Source organism: Schistocerca piceifrons, chromosome 11, assembly GCF_021461385.2.
Source record: "Schistocerca piceifrons isolate TAMUIC-IGC-003096 chromosome 11, iqSchPice1.1, whole genome shotgun sequence".
Taxonomy (NCBI): Eukaryota; Metazoa; Arthropoda; class Insecta; order Orthoptera; family Acrididae; genus Schistocerca; species Schistocerca piceifrons.
This window is the reverse complement of record NC_060148.1, coordinates 43497399-43513944: the sequence shown is the minus strand read 5'-3', so window position 1 is coordinate 43513944 and position 16546 is coordinate 43497399.

Sequence of the window (16546 nt, the reverse complement as noted above, 5' to 3'; positions counted from 1 at the left end):
AACGAGAAAAGAAGAAAAAGAACAGGACAGGACTGGGCAAAACTAAAGAAGAAAATAAGGAGCTCACAAAGACGGACAAAAAGAAGACTGAGGCCGAAGTCCCACTCCACTGCCGCTGGCAGGAGGTGACTGCAGAGGCTGCCGGGCTGGCAGGCTGGCAGGCTGGCAGGTCCTGGAACACCTAACACTTCGATAACTGGCTATGCCGTGACTGCACGGCGGTAGTCTTTCGAGGTATGGGGGATGATGACACGAATAAAATACTTACAAAGCAGACAGGTAAAAAAATAGACAGACAGTTAAAAACACACGGTGACAGTCTGGTTTCTGCTCGAAAAAGACATAAAATTCACACCCAGCAACCGCATGGTTTCTGTTCGCAACATTAGAAAGATGAACAGCACTGAACATTCACTGGAACGCTGCACTAAAAAGTTGGCAAATGTGACATACCACAGCTGGGAGCAGGTGGGGGAAACTGGACAGATGATGCGAATATAAAAAAGGGGGGAAGGAGAGGAAAAGCGAATGGGGTAGAGGGGAAAGGAGCCAATGGAGGATGAGGACCCATAAGTGGGGTGGGGGGTGCTGGGCAGATGCGACAGGGAGTGGGGAAGGCAGAGGAGGGGAATACGAAAGGACTCGGGGGAGAAGGGAGATATGGAGAAATTTGGTGGGGAGAAAACAGGATGGAAGGGGGGAATACGGAGCCCAGGGGATGGACGGAGGAAAGGAGGGGGGGGGGGGGTGAAGATCAGAGTTGATAGGAGGGATAGATGGAGGGAAAGAGGGCATCATCCAGGAGGGGCAGTTGATGAAACCCACCTTGGGAAAGGAGATGAAGGGTGTAGAGATGGAGGGTGGGGGGGTCACAACAGTGAAGGTGTGGCAGGGGGTGGGGACAGGAGAGGAGAGGAGCCACCAGGGGTTGAGGGGAATCAAGGTGGTGGGAGGTGTAGAGTATGCGGATATGTTCGAGGAATAGGAGCAGATGGGGGAAAGGAATGAGGTCATAGAGGATCCACATGGGGGACGGGAGGCGTTTACGGAAGACGAGGCGGAGTGCATGATGCTCAAGGATCTGGAGGGCCTTATAGAATTTGGGGGGGGGGGGCAGATATCCAGGCAGGACCGGCACAGCAGAGGATGGGACGGATTAAGGATTTAAAGGTGTGGAGGATGGTAGAGGGGTGCAACCCCCATGTCCAGCCAGAGAGGAGTTTGAGGATTAGGAGACGGTTGTGGGCTTTGGATTGGATGGAGCGAAGATGAGGGATCCAAGGGAGGTGATGGTCAATGGTAAGGCCAAGGTAGGTGAGGATGGGGGAGAGCAGACATGACGGGCACAGACGGTAAGGGAGAAATCCAGGAGCCGGAAGGAGCAAGTGGTACGACCTACGATGATTGCCTGGGTCTTGGAAGGATTGATTTTCAGGTGTAACTGGGTTTTCTCTTTTGATGCTAGTCAATAGTCAGGATGAGCATTACTGCAAAGGGCATTTGATTCTAAAGCATTATGACAGGGTGAAAAAACACTAAATTACTTTTTCTCTCTTAACAACATGGGGGCAGGGTGAGTTCCTCCTTGGGTCGGGTATGAGGTAGAATGAAACAGCATTTTTACATACCTTTTATTGAAAGTTTTGTACCACTCAACGTTCCTCCACTCCTCGGAGAAATTCGCCCTCGAATTTACCACTCCACATTCCTCCACCCTTCATGTGGTAAAAGCACTAACACGAGCTATGAAAACTCTCGACTTAGATGATTACACATGCTTCACATTAAGTATGTTGAAAATACTTTATCACTTTACTAAGGCACTGTACACTCATGAATCACATAGTTCACACATAAATCGTTATAATAAGTGTAACAAATCTTGATGACAATGAATAAACAAAAATAGATTTTTCACTTAGAAAATTACATAGCAATACCTGTTTAATCTACCCTACATTAATGCAAGAATATCTATTCTACAGTATTGTTTATTTTAACATGAGACTGTTTAATAAAGACTGAAGTACAATAAACAAAATTAATACACTAATGCTCAAAAGTAACCACTGAAGTAAACCAGTTACGAGTGTGGTATCCAGTTAACAGGGATTTAATGAAGTGGTATATTATTATTTGGCTTACTTTTTCGTCTTAAATAAAACAAAACGGTACAAAGCAGAAACACCAACACAAAGGTTCCAGATATACCCGTTCTTAGCATTATAATTTTAGTTTTGTGTTCACTTTTTAACTTTAAGGCATGTTGCATCATAACATTCGCATCAATTTTGCCTTGCTGTGAGTTTCTGAACATATCTAATGATTTCAGAAGGGAACTGTCATGGGAGTAATTGAGGTAGAATAGGTTTTGTGTAGGAAATGCTAGTAAAAACAAAAACAAAGGAAAGAAGGAATATATTGTTAACTACAAGAATTACATGTTTCTATGTTCAACCTTCTTTTTCTTAAAAAATAAACCATTATCATTTATTAATTATTTACATTTGTATACTATCCACAGTCTACCATGATTCAACTAGGACATTTGCACCCTTGGTCGAATATGGTATGGTGCCATATCTGTAGGTTGTGCTGGCGTGGCCACTCTTTTTCCTTTTCGGGCACTTCCTCCACCCTTCGGAAAAGCAGACACTATTGTTGAAGGAATTACATCTGGAGCGCCTTTAAAAGGCTTTAAACGACTTGCATGGACAATAGTAGTTCGGGTGGGCAGTTTCAGTTTAACGTTGACTGGTAATGTGATCTCAATATTTTGATAAGGACCTCTGTAGTTTGTTACAAATTTCTTCGTTTTTCCTTTCGTAATGTATGGGGTTGACAGCATCACCCACTGACTGATGTGGATATTTAGCTTGGGCATTACCTAATCTTTCCTGTCATTCCAAAGCCTTTGTATTAGATTTTTGAACCTTTTTCCATACATCCTTCATCATTCGACAGAAATCTTTTACTGTTTCTCCGACTAACGTTTTTCTGCCTGATTATATCAAAAGATGACGGCATTTTTATCCCATAGGCCACTTCATAAGGTGACATGCCAGTTACTTCATGCGTTTTGGCTTTGTATACAGATACGATTATTGGTAAATACGTATCCCAATTAGAATGTTGTTCGTTAATATAATAACTAAGCATCTTGCCAATTGTCTGATGAACTCTTTCTGTGGGTCCGTTGCACTGAGAGTGTAACGGAGTTGTGCATAATTTACGAATTTTTAGTAAGTGGCATAGCTGTTTCATTTATTCAGACATAAAATTACATCCCTGATCTGTGATAATAGCTTCAGGTACGCCAAATTTAAGTATCCAGTTGTTAACTAAAGCTTGGGCAACTGTATTTGCTTGCTGATCTGGGAGACTCACCATAGCTAGATAGCGTGGAAAGTGATCTATCATCGTAAGAACATACTTATTACCATCAGGAGTTTCATGAAACGGAGTGTAGATATCTACTCCGCAGATTTGAAATGGGCATGAAGCCTCGGGGAGCCTCTGTAAGGTTATTTTTAAACGAGAAAGTTCAGCTCGTTGTGCGGACGCAATGCAATTACGAACGTACTGCGCAACATCCTGCTTTCTGATTTGCCACCAAAATTGCCCATCTACGCGTCTTTTGGTTGTCCGCTGTCCACCGTGTCCTGCAAGGATATGAACGTGGGCCATTATTTCTTGTCTAAGGTGTTGGGGAACAACAATTCGCGGTCCAAGTTTTGTTTTACAGCATAATACACCATTTTCAAAGCAAAATTGTTTTTTAGTTGCGTATTTTTTGCATTCTGTATCCTCATCTTGTGCCTTTCTCCATTCCTCAGTATCTAGGCCTGTTGCTTCCAAAAGTGCTATTTTCCGACTAAGGGAATCTGCATTCGTGTGTTTTTTGCCTGGTTTATGGATAACTTCGAAATCCATTTCGGAAAGAAATAGGGCCCAACAGGTGAGACGACTAGATGGATCCTTTAACCCAAGCAACCATTTTAAAGCTGTGTGGTCTGTAATAACCTTGAATTTTCTACCATACAAGTAGCATTTAAAGTATTTGATGTCATAAATAACACTTAACAATTCTTTCTGTGTTGTGGAATAATTTCTTTCTGCCATTGTTAGTTGTCTCGAAGCGTAGGCTATGGGGTGTTCCGCGCCATTAATATTCTGACACAAAACAACTCCTACTGAATGACCACTTGCATCACAGGATAAAATAAATTCTTTATTATAATCTGGGTAGGCTCCATTTGAAATCCAAACTGGAGTGCGACAGGGTGATGGACTTTCACCATTACTCTTTAATATCATTCTTGAAAAAATTATCAGGACATGGGAAAAAGAAGTCAAAGGAATCCAAATTGGCATTAGAAAAGATAATAGATTCAATTTGAAGTGTTTAGCTTTTGCGGATGACCTTGCAATCCTCACAAATAATAGAAAAGAAGCCACTAACGCCATAGAGACACGAAATTGCACAAAGAACTGGCCTGCAAATCTCATATGAGAAAACTCAGTACATAGAAAGAGTGCCACAAGACAAATTGCCTATTGTGACAACCCATGGGAAAATCGTACAAGTACCACATTTTAAGTACCTGGGAGAAATCATCCAGCCATCAGGGATCAACCTAAAGGCCGATGAGGAAAGAATAAAAAAACTGCAGAAAGCATATAAACTCACGTGGAACTATTATAACAAAAAGTCCATATCCATTAACACAAAATTGAGGCACTACAACACTGTCGTACTTCCGGAGGCACTGAATGCATCTGAAACAACTCAAATGGGTGGGCAAACTAAAATCAAAGAAATAGAGAAACAAAAAAGGAAAATTCTCAGGAAAATTTTTGGCCCGAAACAAGAGCAAGGAATCTGGATGAAGAGACCAACATCAGAATTATACAAATACACAGACAAGATTACGGATACAATAAGGAAAAGAAGAATGCAGTTCTACGGACATATCCACAGGATGAATGAAAACAGAATTTCAAAGCGAATTCTTAAAGTCATCAACTCAGGCAGGGGAAAAACAAAATGGATAAAAGAAGTTGAAGAGGACCTCAGACAAGCACACATAACAGTAAATGATGCAGAAAATAGAACTGAATTCAAGAACATCATCAAAAAACATAAATTTGACCAGGATGCAAATGGACAGCGGAGCGAAAGAAACAACACAGTGAACACATGAAGAAAATTTGGGCTCAGAAGAAACATAAACAAACATCATAAAGGAATTCAAGTTCAAACGCTCTCTTAAATGGAAATAATCGAAAATAATAATAATAATAATAATAATAATCTGGGTGGGCTAATACTAGACTATGTGTCAACTTATCTTTAAGGGTTTGAAATGCTGATTCACAGTCTTCAGACCAATGAAATTTTGCACCCTTTTTCAGTAATTGATTAAGGGTCGGGCAATTTCAGAAAAATTTTGAACATATTTTCGGTAATACGATGCGAGACCAATGAAACTTTGTACTTCCTTAATGCACTGTGGTGTTGAGAAGTCCTTAACTGCTGAATTAATCGAGGATCTGTTTTAATTCCTTTTTCACTAATGACATGCCCTAGGTATGTAACCTCTGTCAATGCAAAACTACATTTTTACATATTTAATGTTAATTTAGCTTTTCTAAGTCTCTGAAAAACGTTACGCAGACGCACAGCATGTTCATTAATGTCTTTGGAGAATACAATAATATCGTCTAGATATATACAACATTGCTGAGTTTTGAAAAGTTGCTGGTGCGTTTTTCAAACCAAAAGGCATTCTTTTAAATTGCCAGTGGCCTCCAGCAGTAGAAAATGCTGTTTTATGCCTATCTTCAGGTGCAACTTCCAATTGATGATATCTGCTATGTAAATCAATTGTTGAAAACTATTTACTGTTACCCAAACTGTCAATGATATCCGTAATGTTTGGAAGAGGATAAACATCTGAGATAGTTTGTTTGTTAAGGTGTCTGTAGTCACAACAAAATCTATATCGTTTCGTACCGTCGGGAGACTTCTTTGGAATAATTACAATATTTGAATTATAAGGCGAATCAGAATAATCTATAATTCCATCTTTTAGATGCTGTTTTAAAAATTCATCCAGTACTGGCTGTAAGTGATACGGAATTCTATATGGCTTCCTATAAACTGGGGGCTATTTCCTGTTGGAATCCTATGCTGTGTGATATCTGTTGCTGGCAGTGGACCTTCTGGATTAAATAAATCTTGGAACTCAACTAAAACTGCGTCTATCGTGTCCCTAACATTTCCTTTCAAATGCTCAATCCTCTGGTGTAATGCGGTTTTATAGGCGTCTGGTTTCTGACCATCAGTAATATTTGACCAAATGAAATCTTCTTCTTCACAAGTACTGACTGTAGCTACTAACATTCCTTTATGCAACTCTTTGTCCTCCACTCCGAAATTGTCAGTATGTACTGGTACTTTTCTTTCTCCCTCAACGTCTTGAACCCGTACAACACTTCTACGTACAAAACAAAGTGATACATCTAATTCCTCATTTTCGTCTAATGGCTCTATTAGATACACTGTATCTGTAGGTACCTCGGGGTCAACAGTCATCCAAAAAAGTTTTCCTGAGCCAAATGGTATCTTATCCCGCGAATCAACCTTCAAGGACGTTGCATGCAGTGTAGTTGATTTGGCCTTCCGGTTGGGGAAATCTTGCGGCAGCAGGCCCCTTGCGGTAGTGTCACCTAGCTGAAACACTATTCCCATAAATTTTTAGGAAACTCTGCCCTTACATGTCGGGACGTTTCAGGAGGTAACCCACGTAAAAATGTATCCAGAGCTCTATCTTCTGCCTCTGTTAAAATAAGTTTATTTGCTTCATCACTAGTTGTCAACTGATAGGTGTTAATATTAAATTTTCTAATCCTATCTACAAAACTTTCTAACGACTCGTTTTGCCTCTGAGTGATAGTGTTTAATTTTTCCGTATAAAGTCAACAGCTGTCCTGTTTTTGAAAACGTTTAAGTAATCCTTTCTGCAATTTCTCAAATGTTAGTGCATTCCATAATTCTTAATGGTATAACATGTGTGCTTTAGCCGCTCCTATCAGTCTTAACTTTGTCATTTGTAAAAGCTGTTCATCTGCCCATGATCCTAACTTTGCAGCTGCTACTAAATCGTCAAAAAAGGCTGTTATGTCCTCGCCAGGTTTACCTGAAAAAGGAGTTACCAAGGCTGCTGCTGAGGAATCTAGGGTGGGAGGGATTCAACCGGTTTGCCTAACCTCACACAACTGTTTAAATAAGGCATTACCATCATTTTTAAGCTGCGCTATTTGATTAACTAAGCTCGAAATAGCTTCCTCAGTAGAAACTGATTCTGGTGCTGACTCTGACTTTGTACGATTTCGTGTCATAATTTTACAACCTATTAGTTACACCATCTTACTACACTGAATTCAAAAGATGTTTAAATATTTTCGACAAACTCTTAAAATTATGGGAAAAAATGCACTTCTAAACAAAGAAAATATTACGACTGCTATGCAAACCTCTGTCCTTTCACACATTAAACAATACTAACTGTGGACCTTTAGTGCCTGTCATTTACACCTCATATTGAGCCAAGGGTTTTTTCTCTGACACCAAATGTAACTGGGTTTTCTCTTTTGGTGCTAGTCAATTGTCAGGATGAGCATTACTACAAAGGGCATTTGATTCTAAAGCATTATGGCAGGGTGAAAAAACACTAAATAAATTACTTTTTCTCTCTTAACAACATGTGGGAAGGGTGGGTCCTTCCTTGGCTCAGGCATGAGGTAGAATGAAACAGCATTTTTATATAAGATAAATTTTATTGAAAGATTTGTACAATGGTTTCCTTACTGGATTGTTCTGGCTGGGAGAGCGGCAGCTGTGTCGTTTGCGAAGCCTTCTGCTGTGGCAGCGGCGGCGCCTGATTACGCCTGGCGGTGTGTATCTCGTGTTGCCGTCTCGCCCAGTTGACTGGAGACACGCATCATGCTGTGGCCCCTTTAATTATTGAGAATGAAGTCGTGAATCAGATGGTGATACCTTGGATTTGGCGTCCCAGTGTCTCTCTTCTCTATGCGGCCGCGTGTGACAGTGTTGTGCATCGGCCAACGGAGCGGCGCGGCGGGGGAAGGCCAGTGTCCCACACTCGAACAATGAACTCCAGCTTGTCAGTCTTCGGTTGTCAGATCTTCATCCCAGCTCACAGGTGACTGTTGATGTGAGGCCGTCTCCTTCCCGTCCTCACAAGTCACCTGGGTACGTAAAAATCAGTCCTAGAATACCTTCTAACTTCTGTCTTCTGGCGGCGAGGCTGCTGCTTGCTATTCCATTACAGCGGCGGACTTGGTGCTTCTGTGTACGATGTAGTCTCTTCTTGCATGACGGTCTTCAGTTCCTAAACTGAACTGAAAACTACTACTCTCGGGCCCACTGCGTCTCGCGTATTTGTTCACTTCAGTTCACTGGAGGTGAACGACTTCACGGTCATTGCCTCTTCTGTCACATTGAAAAGTTTCTTGAAGAATCTTCTTAACGTCGGCCATTGGCTCTTGAAATGTAGGCGAGGGCCTTTGATCACATGTGACAATAGAGAAACACGTGAGCCAGTCGGGCGATGCTCTGACGGCTGAATTGACAGCTCTTGGAATGTAGGTGAGGGCCTTTGACCACATGTGACAACTGAGAAACACGTGAGCCGGTTGGGTGATATACTAACGGCTGAATCGACAGCGTCCACTTATGTGGAAAGGGCTATGGCTTCTCCTCAACATGCTGATTTCATGGTCATTGGCTATTCTATCACTGCTGCTCTGCCCGCTGTTTGCCAGTGTGTAATTCTTCTAAACTAAGTTTTTCATTTATTTTCTAATTTCCACTTCACTTCACATTGATTTCACTAATTTATTCACCTATCTTAAGTACCACTCAACACAGGAGCCACTGGATACACCATGCAGCAAAAAGGTCAAGTGTATTCTGGAGAAGGCGTGGGACCGTTGGAGGGTAGAAGCGAGGGTGAGGAATGCATTGTCATCGGCATATTGCAAGAGGTGCACTGGAGGGGGGGTTGGGGGATATCTGCCATGTACAGGAGGTAGAGGAGAGGGTGACGACAGAGTTCTGGGGCACCTCTGCAGAGGGGTAGAAGATGTGGGAATCGGCATTATGGATGGTAAAATAGGAGGGGCGGTGGGAGAGGAAGGAGGCCATCAGATGGATGTAGTTGACAGGAAGGCATAGGTTTCGAGTTTAAACAGGAGACCGGGATACCAGACACGGTCGTAGGCCTTTTTGGGATCGAGGGAGACAAAAATGGTGGAGCGACGGGAGTTAAGCTGGAGGTAGAGGAGATCAGTGAGGCGTAGGAGTTGGTCATCGGCAGAGAAGGAAGGTCGAAAGCCACATTGGGTGTCGGGGAGGAGGTGGTTTTGGTGAAGGTAGTGATGGATGCACCGGGAAAGGATGGATTCCAAGAGCTTGCTGAATACAGATGTGAGACAGATAGGACGATAGCTGGAGGCATCAGATGGAGGCTTGTTGGGTTTGGAGAACATCAGGATACAGGAGGTTTTCCACAGGTCGGGGTAGAAGCCAGTGGCCACGATGACATTGTAGAGGATGGCAAGGACTGAAAGGAAGGAGGGAGGGCAGTGTTTGAGGTGGCGGTAGGTAATGCAATTGTGGCCGGGAGCAGTGTTGCGTTTAGTGTGGAGTGTGAGGCTGAGGTCCTGTGTAGTGATGGGAGTGTCAAGTTCATATGGTGGTGTGTGGCCCAAGTACTGGAAGCTAGGAGCAAGGGGAGGAACAGAGGTATTTGTATGGCCCATGACGTCAGGGAAGAGGAATAATCAAATTGGGGATCATCTGGTACGGAAAAAACGTCAGAGAGGTGAGAGGCAAAGTGGTTGGCCATGCTGAGGTTCTCAGGAAAGGGATGGTCATCAAGGGGGAGAGGGTACTGGGGGGTGGGGCGGTTCCCAGTAAGGCAGTGGAAAGCAGACCAATACTTGGAAGAGTTTATTGGGAGCATGGTGTTGCGTTGTGTACATGTCTGGCGCCAGGTGCAGTGTTTCTTCACAGAAAGCAGGTTGCAGATGTGTCGTTGTAATTGCCGGTGGCGGTTAAGTGTGCCCCGGTCACGAGTGTGGAGAAAGAAACGGCAGAGGCGGCGGGACTCTCGAAGGAGGAGGACGGCCTGTGGAGGCAGGGCGGGGCGGTGAGGGTGGATGGCTCTGGTGGAGATTTGGGTGGCGATGGCGTCAGACAAGGTTTGGTGCAGTATGGCGGCAGTGTGAGAGATGTCATCAGGAGATTGAAGGGTAAGGTCGTGGCCGTCAACCTGGGTGGGAATGGAGTCCCGGCACGCGTCCCAGTTCACACAAGAGTAATCATGGACAACTTTAGGAGGGATGACATGGCGAGGAGAGGGGCGGGAATGGCGACCATTAGAGATAGTGAGGAGAACAGGAGCACGGTCACTGCCAATGAGGTCAAGGACATCGGTGGTGATGCGACCAAGGAGGTTGGGAGAGGCAAGGACCACATCAGGAGTGGTGTTAGATTTGGCTCGGGTGTGCTGGGGGAAGAGAACCAGGTCTCCCTGGATGCCACCACTGGAGATTGGCAGGATCATGGCTGTGGATATTGAGGTCGGTGGCAATCACATAGGTGGAGAAGGTGCGGTCAATGTGGGCCAGGAAATTGTACCGGATGGGGGTGGGAGGGCGGACATAAATGGTGGCACATGTGACAGTAAGGGTGGGGAAGAAGAGGCTTAGGGTGAGATGCTCAGCAGGATTGTTAAGGAGAGGTTCGGGCCGGACAGGGAGATGCTTGAGGTGGCCTATACCAACTTCGCCACATGCCAGATGGTATGAGTCATTGGTGTGGTGAAGGGTGTAAGGAGCTATGGAGATGCAGCTACGGGGTTGAAGGATGGTTTCATTTAGGACGTGGCATCCACACGGTGCTGATGGAGGATGTGGAGGAAGAGGAGTTTGTGGGTGGGCAGGGAGCGAATATTGTGGTACAGGAATGGTAGGGTTGTTGTACCATGGGAGGGGAGGGTTAGACGATGGGGGTGAAGGTGAAGTGGGCCTGGTTGTGGGAGTAGGTGGCATAGGTGGTAAGATGGAAGATGGAATGGGCAGCGAGAGCGATCTGGGAAAGTGTGTGCGAGCGCTGAGGGGTGGATATTTTGGAGCACAATGGTAATGAAACGAATGATATCCTCTGCAGTAGGCAGAGGGCGGAGGGAGTTGTTGGGGTGGATGGGGTCATGAACAGGATGGACAGGGACAGTGAGCTCAGGGGTGACTGGAGGAGGTTTTGCTTTACACTTTGAGGAGTAGGTAGGATGTGGTTTGTTACAGGTGTTGCAGGAGGTGGAGAGGTGAGGTTGGGGCAGTTCTTGAGGAAGTGAGAATCTTGGCAATGGGGACAAGTAGGGGTGTTCTTGCAGGCAGAGGTAACATGGTCAATGTATGTGAGGCAGTGTTTGCAGTGGTAGGATTGGACTGTGGAACGGGATGGGTCCACCTTATGATGATGATTGTAGATGAGGGCTACCTCAGTGAGGAGGCAGTCAATGGAGGAGGGGGATTCGGTGAATATCCGCATTAGTTAAGTCAGCCCGTCATCATTAAAGATGCAATGGGCCAAGCAGATTTCGATGTTGAGCCGGGAGTTGAGTTCTGCCAACACCTCAACCTCCGTGACCACGGGGCTAAGCTATGTGATCACAGCGGTGAAGATTGGCAGACGTTGGGGAGGTTGAGGCTGATGGGGAGAGGATGGGGTGTGGCAGGGGGTGAGGGTTGCACGTTGGTCAAATTGGATACGTGGGATGCAGGAGAGGTGACCGGAGTGGAAGGAAGCATTGGGGGATTTAATGAGGACCGAGTCCTTGCGAGGAATAAGAAGGGAGTCGGGGGCACTGGGGTACTGTTTCTGGATGGCGAGGGTGAGGGTGCGGGTATCAAGGAATTGAGGGTCAGGATTAGAGAGAACAAAGGTGTGGATGGCAGACGTGGCAGTGGTGAGGGTCGGGGTAGTGTCATGGCGAGCCGAAATCCAGCCGAAATCCGTGCCAGCTTAGAGCCTGTCGGAGGTGGTGCAGGGAGCGGCGGAAAGTCTACAGATGTCGATGGGGCGACAGTGACAGAGGAGGGAGAGGTGGGGGTAGTTACAGCCGAAAATGGTGCAGGAGTAGGGTGGACAGGGAGGGAAGGAAGGAGGATGAGCTCCATGTGATGGTGGTTGGAGCAGCGGAGGGAGAGGGGAAAATGATAGTGGTTTTGGGTTGGGACATAGTGGTGGCGCGCGAGAGGGGGACGAAGACAAGGCAGCGGCGGCGAAGGCGAGGATACCCGGACGGCTGGCAGTAGTGACAGCATGCAGACAACCCCGCAGGTAAGCTGTGCGGTCTTCCACGTCAAAGATACACCCTGAGTGTAGTCCAGGCAGTGTGAGTCCTCGATAAGGAAGTGAGGGAATCCAACCCTCAAATGACGGAATTTGTTGCATATCTTTCACTTTTTTAACGAACGCATCATCACTAGTGTTGCTGAGTATGAAGCACTGTCTTTGGAAATAAACAAGAGACATGGACGGGGTTACCCGTTTGTTAACAGACTATCGATACTGAATAGACACAGATAAGGTGACTTTTCTTACTTCCAACCGTTTCCTGTTAAGTTTCTTATTGCGACATCGAATAAACGGCCGACTGTTGAATGCACTGTTGCCTGGTGTCGCCGACAGATGTCAGCTCGTTTCGCTGCCGGGAAAAACCGTCTCCTGTCTCCGATTGCTCTGCAATGCCTGTACGCCGGAGCAAACAACAGGCGAACGACCAGTCCACAGAATAATGCTAGTGTTCACTACAGTTGGCCTGAACTTACGAACAAGATTTTACGCAATACAAATGAAAGACAGTACTGTCGGACGAATAATTAGCGAAAAAACACAAGCGATTCTCTTTCTTAGGCGCTAACCTCACACAGCTACACTAACACACACACACACACACACACACACACAAATATGACCAATAGAACGCTATTGTAGCGAAATACTTGCAATGAAAAGCCGTGATATCCACACAGGATAGTTGTGTATGTCAGCTGCGCTGTTGGTGATGCAGAAAGCAAAGCAGCGAAGGAAAGGAAAAATATTTGCGTCTGAATTTTTGCAGGAGCTGACAAATACGTGGCGGCAGTTCACGAGTCATTGAATTACAGCTCCAGACTTTATTAGCCCCGTGTCGAGATTTTGTGTGTGTGTCTGTGGACGATTACTAAATTCGATTTCTTCAGTATTCCGTTTGAAACAGATAAACATACTAAGTGGTAAAACAACAGGGACTATGTAATGGCTACTGTACTGCTTTATACAATATTACTAGTGCCGGTACTTAGACATGAAGTACTGACACGCTGAAGTTTTCTAAATTCTGCCAGTATGGAAGTCCAGCAATCAAATAATTTGCAAAAGGTAATAATAAGCAACACATTTCCACTGGGCTGTTTTTTACCTGAAGGTAGTGGGTGTGGAAGAAGAAAATGCCAGTAGGTAGGTCAGTGCAGCTCCCTTTCCTGAGGAAGAGTTGTTGATACCACCTGGGAAGCACCAGGAATTGCTACATCATTCATGTTACCTCAAACATAGCATCCTGAAAGGAACACTGAATTCGAGATATAGATATTTGTAAGCCGATTTTTGGTTATGATATCAATGTCAGAAACGTTCATGGTGATGTGATCGCAATGTGGGGATAATGTACGTGTTTGATTTCGTGTACATCTGTGACAATTTTGGACAGCTTGTATTCTGTGATACGAGCCGGTAGACGATGGATAATTGTAAGTGGGTGTTGGTTGTTTTAGGGGAAGGGGACAAAACAGTGAGGTCGTCGGTCGCATTGGATTAGGGTAGAACGGGAAAGGGGTCAGCCGTGACGTTCAAAGAAACCATTCTGGCATTTGCCTGAAGCGATTTAGGGGGGAAAAAAACACTGAAATCCTAAATCAGGTTGGCGGACACGTGTTTGAACTGCCGTCCTCCAGAATGCGAGTCCAGCGCTCTAACCACTGCGCAACCTCGCTCGGTGTAGTGAGTGTGATGTGGGTGACTGCAAGCTCATGAGTCTTGAGATGTGTGATGTTGGTAACTCCCAAACGCAACTCCACATTCCTCTCAAGCCAACCCTCAGTTTTCAACAGATCTCGCAATAAAACGTGAGAGTCGCGAGCTGTAGTGTTTCCAAACTTTACCCTTCGGAAAGATGTGATGCTTTTGCTTTGTTTACAAGGACTATTGAATTTAAAGAACTGCAGCGCAATAATTTTTTACTCTGCTGTTTATTTCTTTCCCTACCCATCCAATCATCATCTTCAGTTACCTTAAATTTCAAAACTAAATAGCTTCGATGACTTTCGCGTTACGATGTCATGTGCTGGATAAATGCCGTGAAATTGCATTTTTCTTCCAATTGGTTCGGGGTCAGTCCTCAATTGCTTCACTATTCAGATGACGATAGAAGGAAGAAATTAATTTTTTTTCGTCTATGGCAAGCCGTCCACGTTGACTTGTGACGGACCAGTGGTGCAGGAGATTGTGGGACGTGCGATAAGGCTGCGCTCACATTGCCACTGACAACGGTCGTCAGACTCCGTCGCCAAAGGTTGCCCTCCAACATCGTCTGACAGCTTGGTCACTGTGCGTCCCACCTGATTCGTTAGCTTTTGACGAGATCGAGGAGGTTCGGATAGGTCAGAACCTATTTTATGTAAGAAAGTAGGCTATGTTGTAACCTACAATGATGGGATGGTTACCACGGCGCCTCTGTGCTTGAAGACGAGTGCTGCAGTTCGGCTTTTGCCGCTATAAGATGCACGTAAATCAGCTCCATCTGTCTCGAAATGAACGTGGCGACTACTGCACACTCTGTTCTCAGTTACTGTAATTACCAGACAAGTTTCACAAACATACGGGATGAAAGATAAACACCGTGCCACAAATATTAAAATTGCTATTCTTTTGTGAAGCCACTTTCCTACTCTCACACGCGTCTTACGAAAATATGTAGTTTCAGTGATACAGAGTACTCGTGATCTCTCCAAAACACATTGTTCAGAGTGTGGTTAATTATGCTACAGTGGCAAGATGTCCGACTTCGTTGGACATTTTTTCTATGTGACAATGATCATAAAGTAGTTAATTTACGTTATGGATGTATATGTTTCTATTATACACTGAATGGGCAAAGAAACTGGTGTACCTGCCTAATATGGTGCGGGCTTAATATGGTTCGAGCATGTAGAGGTGGCATAACACGATGTGGCATGGATTCAACTAACGTCTGAAGTAGTTCTAAAAGCAATTGACACCATGAACCCTGCCAAGCTCCCCATAAATCCGTAAGAGTACAAGGGCTTTCAGTGCGGTAACCCGAATAAGCAGACAGCTCAACAATGAAGGCGCTCTATCTGGAATGCAGAAGTTCACAAAACGTTGGGAAGCTATCACTAGCAGAGAAGCTTTGGGCAAACGAACAACTACAGCGAAATAATGAGACTGACAGGATACACATTACAAATTAATAATGCCACGTGCATAGTGCACAAGATTGCGAGTGACACGATCCTCAAGAAGGAGAGAGTGAAGTAAAATATGCAAGTGTTACCACCTAAACTTGAATTACAATGACAAAAACCCTGTTTGGCAGTTAAAATTTAAAAAGTAAATTTGTAGCTTTAGAAAAATACAATGATTGCATGTATATATCTACAGGATAAAAAATATAAAGAAATTAACATTTAGAAAATAGGGGTATCTGAGGGGAGTTCAATTTGAATGCTCAAATAAACTGATCAAACACTTAACATAAACAAAGGGAGCTGCAGCATTAAAACTGGCTGGAAATGCATCATGTAAAAATACATAAATTAATACACAGTAAGAAAAAGCAATTTAAATGCAGAATAACTAAAGTAAAAAAACTGGGTAAGTAAATATTTCAAAAATTGACATTGTGGTGTCAAGGTAATTCTGCCCCTTACTAATCAGCTGATCATTAAGCAAGTGATCATTAACTGCATATCCATGTTTGATAATTTACAATTCTTCTAGAAGTCCAGAACAAAACCCAGCACAATCATGTTCCTACTGAATAGCCTCATAAACACAGAAGTGTTACCCTCCCCCTCCCAGAATATAAACTGGAGTGTAATGTCTGCCAAAAATTTTATGACTGGTGGGAGGTTTAAAACTTTGGCCAGATGAAGCAGCATTCTGGCTCTGTCGAGAATTTTAAGTCAACAGGGCATCGGCCACCCATGCTGCATGATCTCCAGATTCTGAATTATGCCAGAAAGCGGCAATAAAAATGACCTTCTTGTTAAATTGGAAGAATCAGAATTACTTTGACATCCTGATGTGAGTTTTTAAAAATTTTTGGTTTTGGTTATTTTACTTTTAAGTCACTTTTTCCTATATATTGTTCAATTTATTTTTATATTATGC